This window comes from Castor canadensis, chromosome 5 (genome assembly GCF_047511655.1).
Source record: "Castor canadensis chromosome 5, mCasCan1.hap1v2, whole genome shotgun sequence".
Lineage (NCBI taxonomy): Eukaryota > Metazoa > Chordata > Mammalia > Rodentia > Castoridae > Castor > Castor canadensis.
This window is the reverse complement of record NC_133390.1, coordinates 176,896,964-176,910,522: the sequence shown is the minus strand read 5'-3', so window position 1 is coordinate 176,910,522 and position 13,559 is coordinate 176,896,964. Positions and strand designations below refer to the sequence as shown.

The following is a 13,559-nucleotide window of genomic DNA, read 5'->3' as shown; positions in this document are numbered from 1 at the left end:
TTCCAATCTCGAGTTGTTCAAAATACCCTTTTTCATTTGCCCTTTGCTGAGCGCTGAGCCGCGAACAAAAGTCTATTCCCAATCTGGGCACCTAATTTTTATTAATAATATCTTTGCTTTATCAATCACTGTTCACTAACAGGAACATATAAAGAAATTAATTTAAACCTGGCATGAGGAAACATAGCAATCCGTGACACGTCCCCTCCTCAGTGAGTTACGCCATTCTGGCTGCGTGGAAATGTGTGCCATGACTTTAGCTGGGTGGCCTCAACTTTTCCCAGCAGAAGACAGCTTCCCCTAGACATGAGGCTGAGGTAGCAAGGTGTCATAATTGCTTCCTGGTACCCTGCCTCATTCCCCAGAAATGTGAGGACAGTGTGGGGACAGGAGCCGGATAGCAGGTGGGGCGAGCTGCCTCATCTATCGTGTGGATGTACCTGATATGAAGGTTGGACTCTTGCTCTGTGTGCTATTCATGGAAGTCAGATAGAAAAATGGAACAAGTAGACATAGAGGAGATGAAGGAGCTGAATTATGGAGTGGGGACAGCCATATCTTTGTCCTGCCCGTGTGCCTGTTCCAGAGACCTGGTGCACCATCCACCTTGAAATATGGCAGTACAAAAAACATTGGTTGAAGGCTTAGGGCATGGCTTACATGGTACAGTTCTTGCCTAGCAAGCATGAGGCCTTCAGTTCAACGCCCAGTGCCATCAAAACACAGAGGAAGACAAAAAAAACAAGCAGGGCGCTGGTGGCTCACGCCTGTAATACTAGCTCCTCAGAAGGCAGAGATCAGAAGGATCGAGGTTCTAACCCAGCCCAGACAAACAATTCACGAGAGCCTATCTCCAAAAAAACATCACAAAATATAAAGGGGACTGGTGGAGTGGCTCCAGGTGTAGGCCCTGAGTTCAAACCCCAGTACCGCAAAAAAAAAAAAAAAAGACAAAAAATACTGAACTTGGCTTTCCAGTGAGCTGCCCCATCATGGAAAATGAAAAGTTCATGTGCTTTGGATCAAGATATGCTTTAAAAATACGTGCTTTGACAACATTTATCAAGTCCTTCTGTGTTTAGGTATTTCTGCATACATCCCGGATGTGTGGTGCCTATCTGAGTAACGTTTAAAAGAAGTCTTCATCTTTCAGTTTGTTTTGCAACTTCTTTTAGAGTGTTCTTATATTTCTCACAGTGGTTATTTTTCAGGTTCTTTTAAAAAAAAATTTTATTTATTGATGGACATACAAAAATGCATAGATGCCTTCATGGCTCTGCTTTGTCCCTTCAGGTGAAAGTCCCAGGTGTCTTTCTGTTAAAACGGGTCTTCACAGTCTTCATTTAGAAAGAGACAGAGAGAGGGAGAGCAGGTGAGTTGATTGCGTTCAGTAGGCGGCCATGTATAAAGCACATTCTGTGAATTATTAATGATAAGTTCTTTGGGGGAAATAAAACTTCTTGGACTTTCTTTGTTGTACTTTTAACAATTGGGTACGCTGCTCATCAGACAGCTTTGTACGACTGTCACATTATTTAAATGAGAGCCATCTGACATTTCCAGATGACTGTGCTCGGTGCTCACAGCTTTGTGAGCACCATTCCAGCTTTTCAAAATAAAGGTTTTGAGCACTTTAATTTTGGAGCGACTTGCCAAAGTTTAGTATGGAGATTAAAAAGGCTCTCATCTCCTTTGGAAAAGAACAGAGAAAAAGTTTTGTGCTTCATGACAAACAGACGAACACTCCACAGTGACATTTGAAAAGCACCGACGGTGGGTAATCACTGCTCAAAATATAGTTAGAAACGCTTTGCTCCCATTGTTCTTATGTTATCTAATTATCCCAGGCATGGGTGTGTCAAAAAAAAGCTGCATGTGACATGTTGTTCCTTAAGAAATAAAAAAAGTCCAAGTTAGAGAGGAAGTCTAACTTTCCACGGGAAATCAAGGCTGGCACAGGTCACCTCAGGGAAGGGAGAACCACAAGGCCACTGGCTGCAGACATGCATGGCCAGCAAAGGACAGTGGCCATAGTGTGCCATTTGCTGCTCCATCCCATGTCCTGCAGAGCCCTGGCCGTTTAAGAACATGTTCTGAGTGCAGCCCACTGTGTTAACGGCTTGGAGGGGCAAGATGACCATGGGAAAGAGGGCTCACCAAACAGAAGAATCCTGACCATCCTTTTTGTGAGTCAGCCCTTGACCACATCCTTGAGCCTGGTCCCCACCTCATGGCCTCTACACCTGCTGTGCCTTTGCCTGGAGCATCCTTCCTGGTTTCTGCATGGTGGAGCCTTCTTGTCATTCAAGTCTTAGCATTTCCAGCACCCTCATCAGACTGTCGCCTACGGTTTCCTGCCTGACATCCAGCTTCTTCCATGCTTGGCTAGGTGTTAAATCCCAGGATCCCCGATTAGACACAAGCTTCCAGGCTGGACGGAGACCTTGTCTGTCATGGTCTGGAGGGGGCGCTGTTTTCTCGCTCCCTCCCTGTTAGAGCGAGCTTTCGCTCTCGCTCCTGGTTATTACTGAACCTAACTGGGCTTAACTGAGGGCGAATGGATATTCAGAAAAGACAAAGGATAGACAGACAGACAGAAAGTGGGATCAGGTGTGTTGGGCACTTGGGTGGAGATGCCCAACCCTCATTGTTTCTTTTCTCTGTCTTTATTCTTTAAGGCCTTACGCCTTGCGGCTCTTTAAAACCTTGCTTCTAAACCTGCTTAAAACCTTTTTCCTGAGATTTCCAATGTCCGGTGTTTTCTCGTAGCTTATCTTTGGCCTAATCGCTCTTAAAGTCTTTTGCCCCCAGGCTTGCAGCTTTTCTTTAGCATTCTCTCTTTAGCTTTCTTAAAGCCTCTGTGCTCAGACTGCAAAGTCTCGGTCCTCTATCTAGCACTGTCCCATATTCTCTTTGGCTTTTCTTTAGCTTCTAAAACCTATGTTAACATTCTGTCTTTGGCTTTGCTTTTCTAAGGCTTATGTTAAAGCTCTCGGTGCAGACTTTCTATCAACCCCTCTTTAGCCATACTTTTCCCTCCAGTAATTCTTCTCCCTTCCAAAAGCTTCCCACACCAAAAAGCCCAAAGCAAAAGAATCAAGCCAAAGCCCAAAGTAAAAGCCCAAGGCAAAAAGCAGAAGCCCCCCACCCTCCTTCTGGGGCCTTTTATAAACAGCGGCAAACAGGGTGGAGCAGCAGTTCTCGGAGAGGGGCATGGCATTGCCACAGGAGAAACTTGCGTTCCTGCTTCTCTGAACCAAAGTTAGTAGATGCAGCTGTTCTGCTTTTTCAGTTTGTGGCCAGGGCTGTGCCTATCTCAGCCTACAGGTAAAAGCAATTAACTCGCCTTGCTTGCCTCCAGTTCTCATAGGCTTTCCATAATCCACTCTCCAGTCACAATTTTCTGCCTCATCCCTAAAAAGAGTCTTTTGACCTGAGTAAGTGCTCAATAACATTTGTTGAGTGAGTGATTTCAGTTCCCTAAGCAACCGAGTTCTTTGGTCTTGAGCACTGTGGAATCAGGATTTGGTTTCTAAAGTTTCCCTGGGTCATACAGACTGGAGGCTCTGGGCGCCCCCATATCTCTGCTTGCACCACAGATCAACACGGTGGCTTTCTCTATCCAGACATCAGTCTCACGAGTTCAGATAAGACAAGACTACCTCTGGGAGTGACCCAAACCATGCTGCCCAAGACATGTGGTTTCTAGATGGGAAGAGTTGAGGAGCCACACACCAGCAAGTAGGAAGTCCAGAATGACATCATTGTGCCCTGGCTACACTGTGGTTATGGTCCTGGAGGTCTTGCCACCCCAGCCTCTGGCCACCACTAACGCTTTTTTATTTAGATAGGGTGCCTTACTCTCCCTTTGCTGAGGTCCCAGAGACTGTTTCTCTAAGCATTCTGCTTCAAAAATTTTAAAAGTGTCTTGCCCAGTTTAACAGCAACACTAAACCAAATTATTACAGTGAGCCAAGTGACCAAGGTAAGAGAGATGAGGAGACTGTCAGGTGCATTAACACCTGGCATCCGTTAGAGCCCAGCAGACTCTGACACATTCTTACCCAGAGCCAGACTCTCCCCACCACCTGCCTGGGCTCAGTGGAGAGGTGTGGGCACTTCAGAGATAGGGGAGCACGATGGGTGCTTTGTGGGTAGAGGCCAGGAATGCTCCATGTCCTGCAGAGTGCTGGACCAGGCCACAGGAAGTACTGTCTCCAGCACCTGGGAGTCTCTGCACCTTTGAGCCTCTGTGGGGACATGGAAGGTGAGTCCTGCCTGCAGGTGTGGGCACCCTGCTTCTGCCCAGCCCATGGAAGGGACACAGGACCTCTACCAGGCACTCATCTTTGTTCCAACTCCATCCTCTCCCAGTGCAAGGCTGGGCTGTGAGTCACCTCTGACAGCAAAGCACGAGGCAAGGGTGCATTTTGCATTCATGATTCACTTATGTTTTTGAAATTAAACAATAACTTCCCTTGTGCTCTGATGGTTTACATAACCATGCCAATGAAACTCTTCGCAAGTGGGAAGAGGAGCATTCAGAGGGCTTAAGTTCACCTCTTATCACAAAGTAATCAGTCACCATTCACCAAACACCAGCTGAGCTCCCCAAATGCACACTGCTTGCACAAGGCCCCTTTCTGGCCATTATTAATTAATTTATTCATTTATTCATTAAACCTTTCAGGGCAATTTACCATCTGAAAAGAGGGATGATGGCAGAAATATAGGCTTGTTACAGAAAGTCTACAATTTAAGCCTGAATGAACCGCTTTAGAAGATATTGAAAAGTTTTTCAATATTGAAAGTACTAAAATTAAGGACAAAAAGAAGAGCAACAATTGTGGCAAATTACAATATGCTAATATATAAGAAAGACAATTGAATATTCATCACTTGCAATAAAATGGTTATAATAGTATGATATTATAAAATTGATATGGTTATTATAGAATAATAGGGAATTTATTCTACCTTTTTTTTGCATTAAGAGATAATAAAATTACTCTCTGAAAACAAATTATATCTTCTATTGTCCTCGGGAGACATTAGCTAGGTCTGGACAGCACTCCAGAAACTTCCTTTGTTTCACCAGGTGTTTCTTCCAGTGAGGACGTGCCCAGAAACCACTAGCTGCACGACAACCTCAAGGGCTTGCATCTGGACCACAGAGGCAGGCACGGACTCTGTGAGGACTGTCCATGGGTAGCACAGAGGGTCATGCTCCAAGTATGCCCACTCAGAGGTATGCACTGATTTCAAAGATAATATCCCTCTCTTCATTGGGTCATGGCATTTGGTAGCTGCAGAGAACCTTCTAAAAGAACCTTGAAGGACAGTATGGCTAACCTGGTCACATAGCTCACACCATCTCTGGAGCTTGCCTGGGGGAGGAGCCGCTGCCCTTAGACCTCTCCCTTACCACAGCCCCAGAGCTAAGCTGCTGCATGAACTCGAACTTCATCTTTGCAGGGTGTGTGTGGCAGAGCTCTACGTGCAGTGCTTTCCCATGATACACGCAGGCACACACTTTGCTTGGAAAATGATGTTATTTTGAGTGAGAACCTAATGGAGCCACTTCCAATGGAGATGAGGTAAAAGCCACCAAATGCTAAAGAGGACACAATCTTCCCCTTTTGGTGGCAGCATCAATGAAATCAACATCATTCAGCTCCAGGCGGTCCTTGAGAACCTCCCTGGAACTGTGGCCCTTGTACTGACCTACAAAGGGGCTGGAAGGAGGTCTGGGGGGAGATGACAGGGAGATCAGAAGTAAGAGTCCTGGCTGTGCGTGTGCCCTGGAGCAGGTGGCTTGCCTCGGTATCCTCATCTGAAACAGAGAGCTAGGACTGCACCTGCTGCAGAGGCCATCCTCAGGAGCCCCGGCCCCTTGGTAATGTCAGCCGTCCTTCTCTTCTCTCTCTGAAAGACAATCAAGGAGACCCAGCTACTTCATTTCTGCACTTCATTGACACCTGCAAACTTGGGCAAGTCTGGACTGTCCCAGGCCCATCAGAGCCAGGCACCCACAGGACTCCACCATGGCCAGCCCCCCATCCAGAGCACGGCTCCCAGACTGTCTGATCATATTTCCAAATGCAAGTGCACTTATAATTTGTCTGGCTTCTTAATTTCTCCTAAGACAAAGTGACAGACTCCTCCACGCTCCCCCTCTGTGTTGGCTTTTATTATTTCTTTCTTTATTTTTCCATGTCGCCCACTCTTCCCTGTTGCTCAGCCTTCCTGCCTCATTCACTTGTCACTTCAGTATTAGCCCACTGTCTGCCTGGCAACCCACTATCAAGCACTTATTTTATTACTTGCTTTCCTCCCTCGTCTTGTGACTCATCCCTAACCTTTACTGACTTCCACATCACTCCTGTGCCGTTCTTTCTTCCCTCCGTCCCAGCCTCCTCACCCTTAACTTTCAGGCGGCAATATCTATTCAACCCTCAAGCCATCCTGGCACAGCAAAACAGACTTACCTGTGGCTCCCAGCCCACGGCCTCGTTTTTCACTCAAGCAATCAGCTTAATCAGATGAACTGCTGTGCAAGGTGTTTTCCAGTTCCCGGGATGAGAGCGGGAGAGATAAACAGGAATCAAGGAGGGAACTAAGGTGATAAATGGGTCCCACGGGCAGATCCTGGACGAAGACAAAAGCCCTTTGTAACCTGGACTCCACTGCATGACTGTGTCACCATAAGAGTCTAGAAATGGAGGGAACATTTAGATTCAGGTGGCCCAAGCACGGGGCTCCTAGGTATCCTCAGAATCATAAGGGACATTTTAAGAAGAATCGGGGACATCTGTGTGGAGGACACCTCACCGAAAGGAATCCCAATGCAGGAAGCATCTAGAGTTCTGTGGCACAATGAGTCCTGGCAAGGAGTGGCCAGTGGGGAGCTTGGGGAGAGACGCTGGGAAGAAAGAAGATGGAGGAGAATCTTGGAAACTTGGGTTTGAAGAACTGGAAAAGCACCATCAATCACTCCACCGAACTCCTTAACATTTAGGTGAGAAATGAGGCTCTAGAAGGTTCGGAGACCTGCCAAGGAGTCTCTGGACTCCTAAACCCAAACCCTTTCCAACCCCCGGCGTTTAGGAGCGTGAAGTTCACATGCACAATGTGGATTAAGGCAAGGACTTTGCCACGGTACACGCACATGGAGGGCAGCCTGGAAGCACGGGCCAGGTAGCCACACACAGCCTGTTCCTCCTGAATCAGCCGTCCGTGAAAACCATCAAAACACGCCCAGCATAGACCGTCACTCACTGAGCACCGGGAACAGCGTTTTTAGTATTGGAAATAAAGATCTAAAGACACCCAACTCCCACCGTGGGATCACAGCCTCACTGTGCTAACTCCTCTCTCTCTCTCTCTGCCTTTCCCTCTCTCCCTCTGTCTGAGCTACGCTTCACATGCAATTTACCCTTTGAAATGTGCAGAGGGTTCAGTGGGTTTTAGTAAGTTCACAGAATTGTGCAACTGTCACCCCACTTTTAGAACATTTCACCACTGTCTATTCTCAGCTTTCTCCCAACCCCTTGGAAATCACCAATCCACGTTCCATTCTTATAGGTTTGCCATCTATGGAAGTTTTCCTGTACACAGAGTCATATAACATATTGTCCTTTGGTCGTTCGTGACTGGCATCTTTCACTTGGGTAATGTTTTCAAGGTTCATCTGCATTGCAGATGTGTCGGCACACCGTCTCTTTTAATGACTGACTAATATTCCATTGGGCGAAAATAAGCACATTTTGTTTATTCAGTTGATGGGCAGTTGGGTTATTTCCATTTGAGGACTGCTGTGAAGAACATTTCTGGCCCTTCTCTTTTAACAGTGCTACATAAATAATGCTACTTGTGGGGTAGCTGCTGTCTGGCCCTAAGTCTTGGAATGGAGTAATCAAAGACCAAATATTGCTGGGCAATGCATCTTCCTTAGCAGTATGGGGTGTCTCTCTTAAAACCTGACATTATCTCTAAATGGCAATGAGTTGTGTAAGATGTTCCTATGACATTTCTGCTTTTCAGTACCTGGTCTTAAAGACCCCTGAGCTCTGGTACTACAGTCCATCAATGTCCACCCGCAGAGCTGAGACCTTGTTGACATCTTCTGTGTGAAGCACTTCTAGTTTCTGCTTGTGAGTTTCCAAGCTTCCTAAGTTCAATCTTTACAACTTGAGAGGTGGGAAGATTGAGGCTTACTCAAAAATAATGAGCCTGAATATTAAAGAAATTAACACGGTTTGTCAGACACAAAACCAGAATGGAGCCCAGATCTATGGATTGCGTCTGTGTGCCTTCCAGTAGAGCTGGTGTAAGTGAAAATTGAAGCGAAATTTCCTTTTGAAATTGTCAGTGAAGAATCAATAGGTAAAAGAGCACAGAATGAAAATTGGGTGTCCCAATTAAATAACACGAGGTATCTATGAGCACAGAGTCACACCCTGCCAGCAGTGTAGGCAATCTTACTTTAGTACACAGATCGCAATCGAGGCAAGTAGACCTCATCAATTATGGCTGCCTCTAATTTACAGTGACTCTGATAGAAGCCGGGTTAAAGTTCACCTTTTAAGATCTTAAGGAAAGGCTTTTGCTAAGCAAATTAACTCTGTCAACAGGATTTCTGGTGACTGTTGAAACTGTTGAAAAGCACAGGACGTTTTATAACCACATCAGGTGGGGCTGGGGATGGAGACAGTCTCTCGGTGGGGATTGTCTGCGGACATAAAATGAGTAATCAATATGGAACGTGCAAATAGACTTCTGAATCACTCTGATCTGTTTCTCGATATTTCCCTCAAGAATTTTATGAAGTCATCGTCTCCTAGCCCCGGTCTTGCTGGGTTTGAAAGTAATAAAGTATCTTTTCTTTAATTGGAAAATAATTTGAAACTTTTTCTCATTCAGCCAGGCCTTCTCAGACGTTCATTCAATTGCAGTGGCTGTGATGTAGATTTCCAAACCACTGAGCTCCGCTGGAGAGAACTCAGCATTTCAAATCGACGTTAATGCAGACAAATGTAGGCATCCAGACAAGAGTCTAGACACACGGCGTGCAGGAAAGAGCAGTCCTTGAAACACTCTTGGGGCGACACCCAGAGGCCGTGGCCAGCGTCTCTGCAGTTCAGGATGCCTCGGTGAACCCCCCGACTAGCACTGCCTCAGGGAATATGTTACCAGCCCCCTTTAGCTCAGGAACTTGATGCCCTTGGTGGTTCATCCATCCACTCAAGGCCATGATTCCAGTAAATACTACAAACCCCTGTGCGAGGGGAGAAGTGCTCTTGCAAGGGGGCTTTCACCGCAGAGGGCTGTCTCTCTGGGGCCATCGGGGTCCCACTGCAGACGGCAGTGTGGCTCGGAAGGTGGTCATGTGGTCACAGTACTGTGCCTACATGAGAGGAGGGGATGGGGGAAGGTCCAGGAGTCCCTGCAGGCAGAGACCAGCCTTGCTGTCTCAGTGGATCATATTCCAGGTTCCACTCAGCCTTTGTCACACCGCGTGGCTGAAGGAGAGTGCAGATGAAGTCTGGAGACCGGAGACCCCAACTGAACCACTGAACAGAGAGGACTCACACAATGTGTGCAGCGACCACAGGTCCCCGGGGTCTGGCAACATCTCCCTTTAGACCAGTGGCTCTGCCCCTGCCTGGGGACAATGGCAGTGTCCTGGAGCAGCTTAGGTTGTCACAGTTGGGTATCTAGTGAGTAGAAACCAGAGATACTTCTAAACACCCTTCAATGCACAGGACAGTTTTGAACAAAAGCCCACGACGTCAGCAGCGCCTGGGACCGTCCACCCCTTTGTCCCCTAGTCTGCTCATGGAGCAACCTTCGCTGCCTGGTTGTTTGATTGCTGGTGTTTGCTTAGCTATTTCTACTGCTCCCCACACGGCCTCTAGTGTGCCTACCAACAGAGGCCATTAGCTGCCCGTCCTGAGGGCCTCACAGTGCCATGGCCACCACACTCCTGCTTTCTACACAGCTGCGTGTGCAACACTTACGTCAGTCTCTGACCAGGTGCAGCTTTCAGAAATCTGAAGCAGCTTATTTCACGTCATGCTGTTGGGACAAGAATCCACAGGCTGCCTCCAAACCCATGGCCCTCATCATCACGTCTGTCTGTCCCATTGTAATCATTCTGTCCTTACTCCTGGCCCCAGTAGTCTGCCGAGATTACCCTTGGATTACCCTTTAATCTTTCCAGAAGGCCAACGGTGGACGGCATGGTCTCTAGCTTACAAATGAGGAAACAGACTCAGGAAGGTTTGGGAAAGTCAAGTGGAGCTAGGACAAGCCTTCCAGTCTAGACCTCACTCTCCATCCCTTTAGTCCCATCCCTAAAGGACCGTGGTTTTTGCTACCTGGAGCTGCAAAGGACAGGGCACTCTGGGTGGCAGGTTGGAATCTGTTTCCCTTGGGCAGTAATGTTTTTATTGTCAACTAGGAAACTGGCTCCCAGTACTCCTCTCTGAGTAGTGTTTGTCCCTGTGGAGTCCTGAGAAAATCAGACTTCTGAACTTCAAGCTGCAAGCCAGGCCTAAACCCAAGGAGCAGCACCTCAGCCTTCTGTGACTTTGGTTGCCCTGTGATATCAACCCATGACCAAATTTAACACATAAACAAAGCAAAATGTCACACAACCAATTGAAGGAAAACTTCAAAAGTGACCTTATAAATATCACCAGGTATGAGTTTGCCACTTTTGCAGACAGCAACTGTGCAGAAAAACTTTCCCTGGCTGACTAAAACTAGGAACAACGCCCCCGCCATGCCACCCCATCCCCTGCGACATCTTCGGTTATTGTTATCTTGGATAGGCGTCTCTGGACATTACATCTTTAACACTGCCACTGACAGCGTGCACTCAGAAGTGTTTCATCAAATGAAGATGAACATTTCGATATCCCTAAGAATGCAGGAGTCCTTGGAGCGTGTCCCTTCATCAGTTCTGCTAGCTCAACTTCCGCCTTGGCCCCATTTGAGCTCCACTCTCAAGCAGGGCACTGTCCGGGCATTAGCAAAAGAAGCAGAGAGCTAATTGGTTTCTGAGCTGCTGGCTCCCTACATTCAACACTGAGGCCCAGTGAGCAGCTCCCGCCTCAGTGCAGGCTCATCTGGGCTAAGGCAAAGACTCAGCAGTTCTTTGTCTCTGTTTGTTTGGCAACTGCAAGCAATTAGAAAATTACCTCTCAATTCATCTTTCCAAAACAACTAAAGTCCAGTCCAATTGCTGAAAGGGAGCTTAGTCCATAACATCCTGACGGATTGCTGGAGAGGCCAGAGAACATTCTTAGGAAGCAGGGAGGCCAAGGGTGCTAAAGTAGACAGCCAGATTGAGAGTACAACAGTACACATTAACCATAGAGGTGACCGAGCCCCCTGCCTCCCTGTCTGCACCACAGAGGTCTGGAACACGCTGTGGCACAGAGTCCACCAATCAGTGACTGAGAAGGCTGAGCTGGTGAGTTGCAGCTGCCTCCTCTGCGGTTGGTAAGGTCAGAAACACCAGCAGTGCAGGCTCAGGTCACTGCAGGAACGTCAAAGTGTACGACATTCAAAACCTTAAGTCTGTTCCACAGGTGACTGCAAGAAGGCACCATTCAAGGCTCTGCTGGGGGGCAGAGGCAAGAAAGACAAAGTCCTGCCCTCCTGCATCTGCATCCCCAGCGGAACTAAGGCACAAATAAAAGTCAGACAAGAGACTGAAAGCATGGTGTGGCAGTGGCCCTATGTGGGGAAGGGGAGACTGTCTGCAGGAAAGCTGGTACAGGGGATGGAAAACACAGCTTTGGTGGGAAGGAGAGGCCATGACTACCCCAGAAGGAAGAGGCCCTCCAGAAGTAGGCCTGTGTTTGGCATGTGTGAGCAGGGCTGGGAGTCTGTAGCTGGGGAGCAGTGGAGGAGAGGGACAGCAAGGAGGAAGAAGGCCACAGAGCTGCTGTTGGGAGTTGAGGAACACAGATGCTGTAAAACAAATGATGCAGTCAGAAAAGAGGGAACCAACATCGTGGGCTCCTTATAGATCAAAATTTCAAGGTCAGCAAACCAAAACTGATTTTGTTTTGTGCCAGTCCAGGCTGTTTAAAACAATGCAGACTAAGTGGGTCCTTTGTGAGCATCACCATTAAGGAGACTCTGGTAAGGAGAAAGTTCTGACTGCAACAGTGTCCACATCACTCAGGCAGAGAGGAGCAAGGTCATGCGGGGTCATGCTGACAGCATCGTGACAGCGAAACTCCAGAGAGCTGGGGTGCACTCTCGACACAGAGGCAGTTAAGTGTGGTGTATGGTGTGTGTGGTGTGTGTGTGGTGTGTGTGGTGTGTGTGGTGTGTGTGTGGTGTGTGTGTGGTGTGTGTGTGTGTGTGGTGTGTGTGGTGTGGTGTGTGTGTGGTGTATGTGTGGTGTATGTATGTGTGGTGTGTGGTGTGTGTGTGTGTGGTGTGTGTGTGTGCACGTGTGGTGTGTGCATGTGGTGTGCATGGTATGTGTGTGTGGTGTGGTGTATGTGTGGTGTGTGGTGTGTGTGGTGGTGTGTGGTGTGTGTGGTGTGTGTGGTGTGTGTGTGCGGTGTGTGGTGTGTGTGGTGTGGTGTGTGTGTGTGTGTGTGTGTGTGTGGTGTGTGTGGTGCATGTGTGTGGTGTGTGGTGTGTGGTGTGTGTGTGTGGTGTGTGGTGTGTGTGGTGTGTGGTGTGTGGTGTGTGTGTATGGTGTGGTGTATCTGTCGTGTGTGGTGTGGTGTGTGTGTGTGTGTGCGTGTGGTGTGTGTGGTGTGTGGTGTATGTGTGTGGTGTGTGTGTGTGGTGTGTGTGGTGTGTGCATGTGGTGTAGAAGATAAATGCAGGAACTGGTGTTGCATCTCCTTGAGTCACTGCAGAGCAGGACAGCATTTCAGGGCAGGAGATGTTCCACACGTGGAGTTATCTGCAAAAACAAAATGTTTTTGTTAATATAAAGATAATGGAAGGAAACCCCAAGACCCCTCCCTTACCTGGTGTCCCCAGTGTACTATCCTGTCTATAGGTTAGTGTTGAACCCGGGAAGCTGAAGTTGGCACAGTCCAGTGTGTGTTCAATTTCCCTGGTGTACCCACATTCGCAGGTGCACACGTGTGTGGGAATTCTCCCATGTAAATCCATGTAGCTCAGGATGCAGAGCTGCCCACCACAATGCCTCGACCTGCCCTGTGAGAGCCACGTGCGGCCCTGTCCTCAGCCTGGAGTAAGACACAGGGACCTCACTGGGAGCTGCAGGATCTTGGCAAGACTCACAGGGAGGTCCAGGCCTATCTTATCTCAGCACGAAGGGCCTAGGGCTCCTGAACCCTGACCCTGAAGAGAGCCTACCCAAAGTACTGCTCCACAAAGTCAGGGGCCCAAGCTTCTGCCAAGGGGACAGGCAGAGCCGGAGAGTCCAGCGTCAAGACTACATTGGGAAGCAGGGTGCCCACACAGAGAGATGGGGCATAGGCGGAGGGAAGCACCAGACCGTCCACATTTGCAGCCCAGTCTCCCAGTGTATTGTGGCAGTACTTGCTTGACCA

At 48.1% G+C, this 13,559-nt stretch overlaps 1 long non-coding RNA gene across 3 annotated transcripts; it reads right to left on the bottom strand.

Moving 5' to 3' along the window:
- Window positions 1-3,774: 3,774 nt before the first annotated feature.
- On the bottom strand, window positions 3,775-12,146 carry LOC141423435 (uncharacterized). 3 transcript variants are annotated; one of them, XR_012448324.1, is made up of 4 exons: window positions 11,205-12,146; window positions 6,832-9,716; window positions 6,489-6,712; window positions 3,775-5,925 (listed from the first exon to the last, which is right to left on the bottom strand). It is a non-coding gene; the product is annotated as an uncharacterized lncRNA (long non-coding RNA). The 3 variants fall into 3 exon arrangements; XR_012448323.1 differs by having other exon boundaries at window positions 3,776-5,925; window positions 6,489-6,648; XR_012448322.1 differs by having other exon boundaries at window positions 3,776-5,925; window positions 6,489-9,716.
- Between the last annotated feature and the right edge of the window lie 1,413 nt (window positions 12,147-13,559).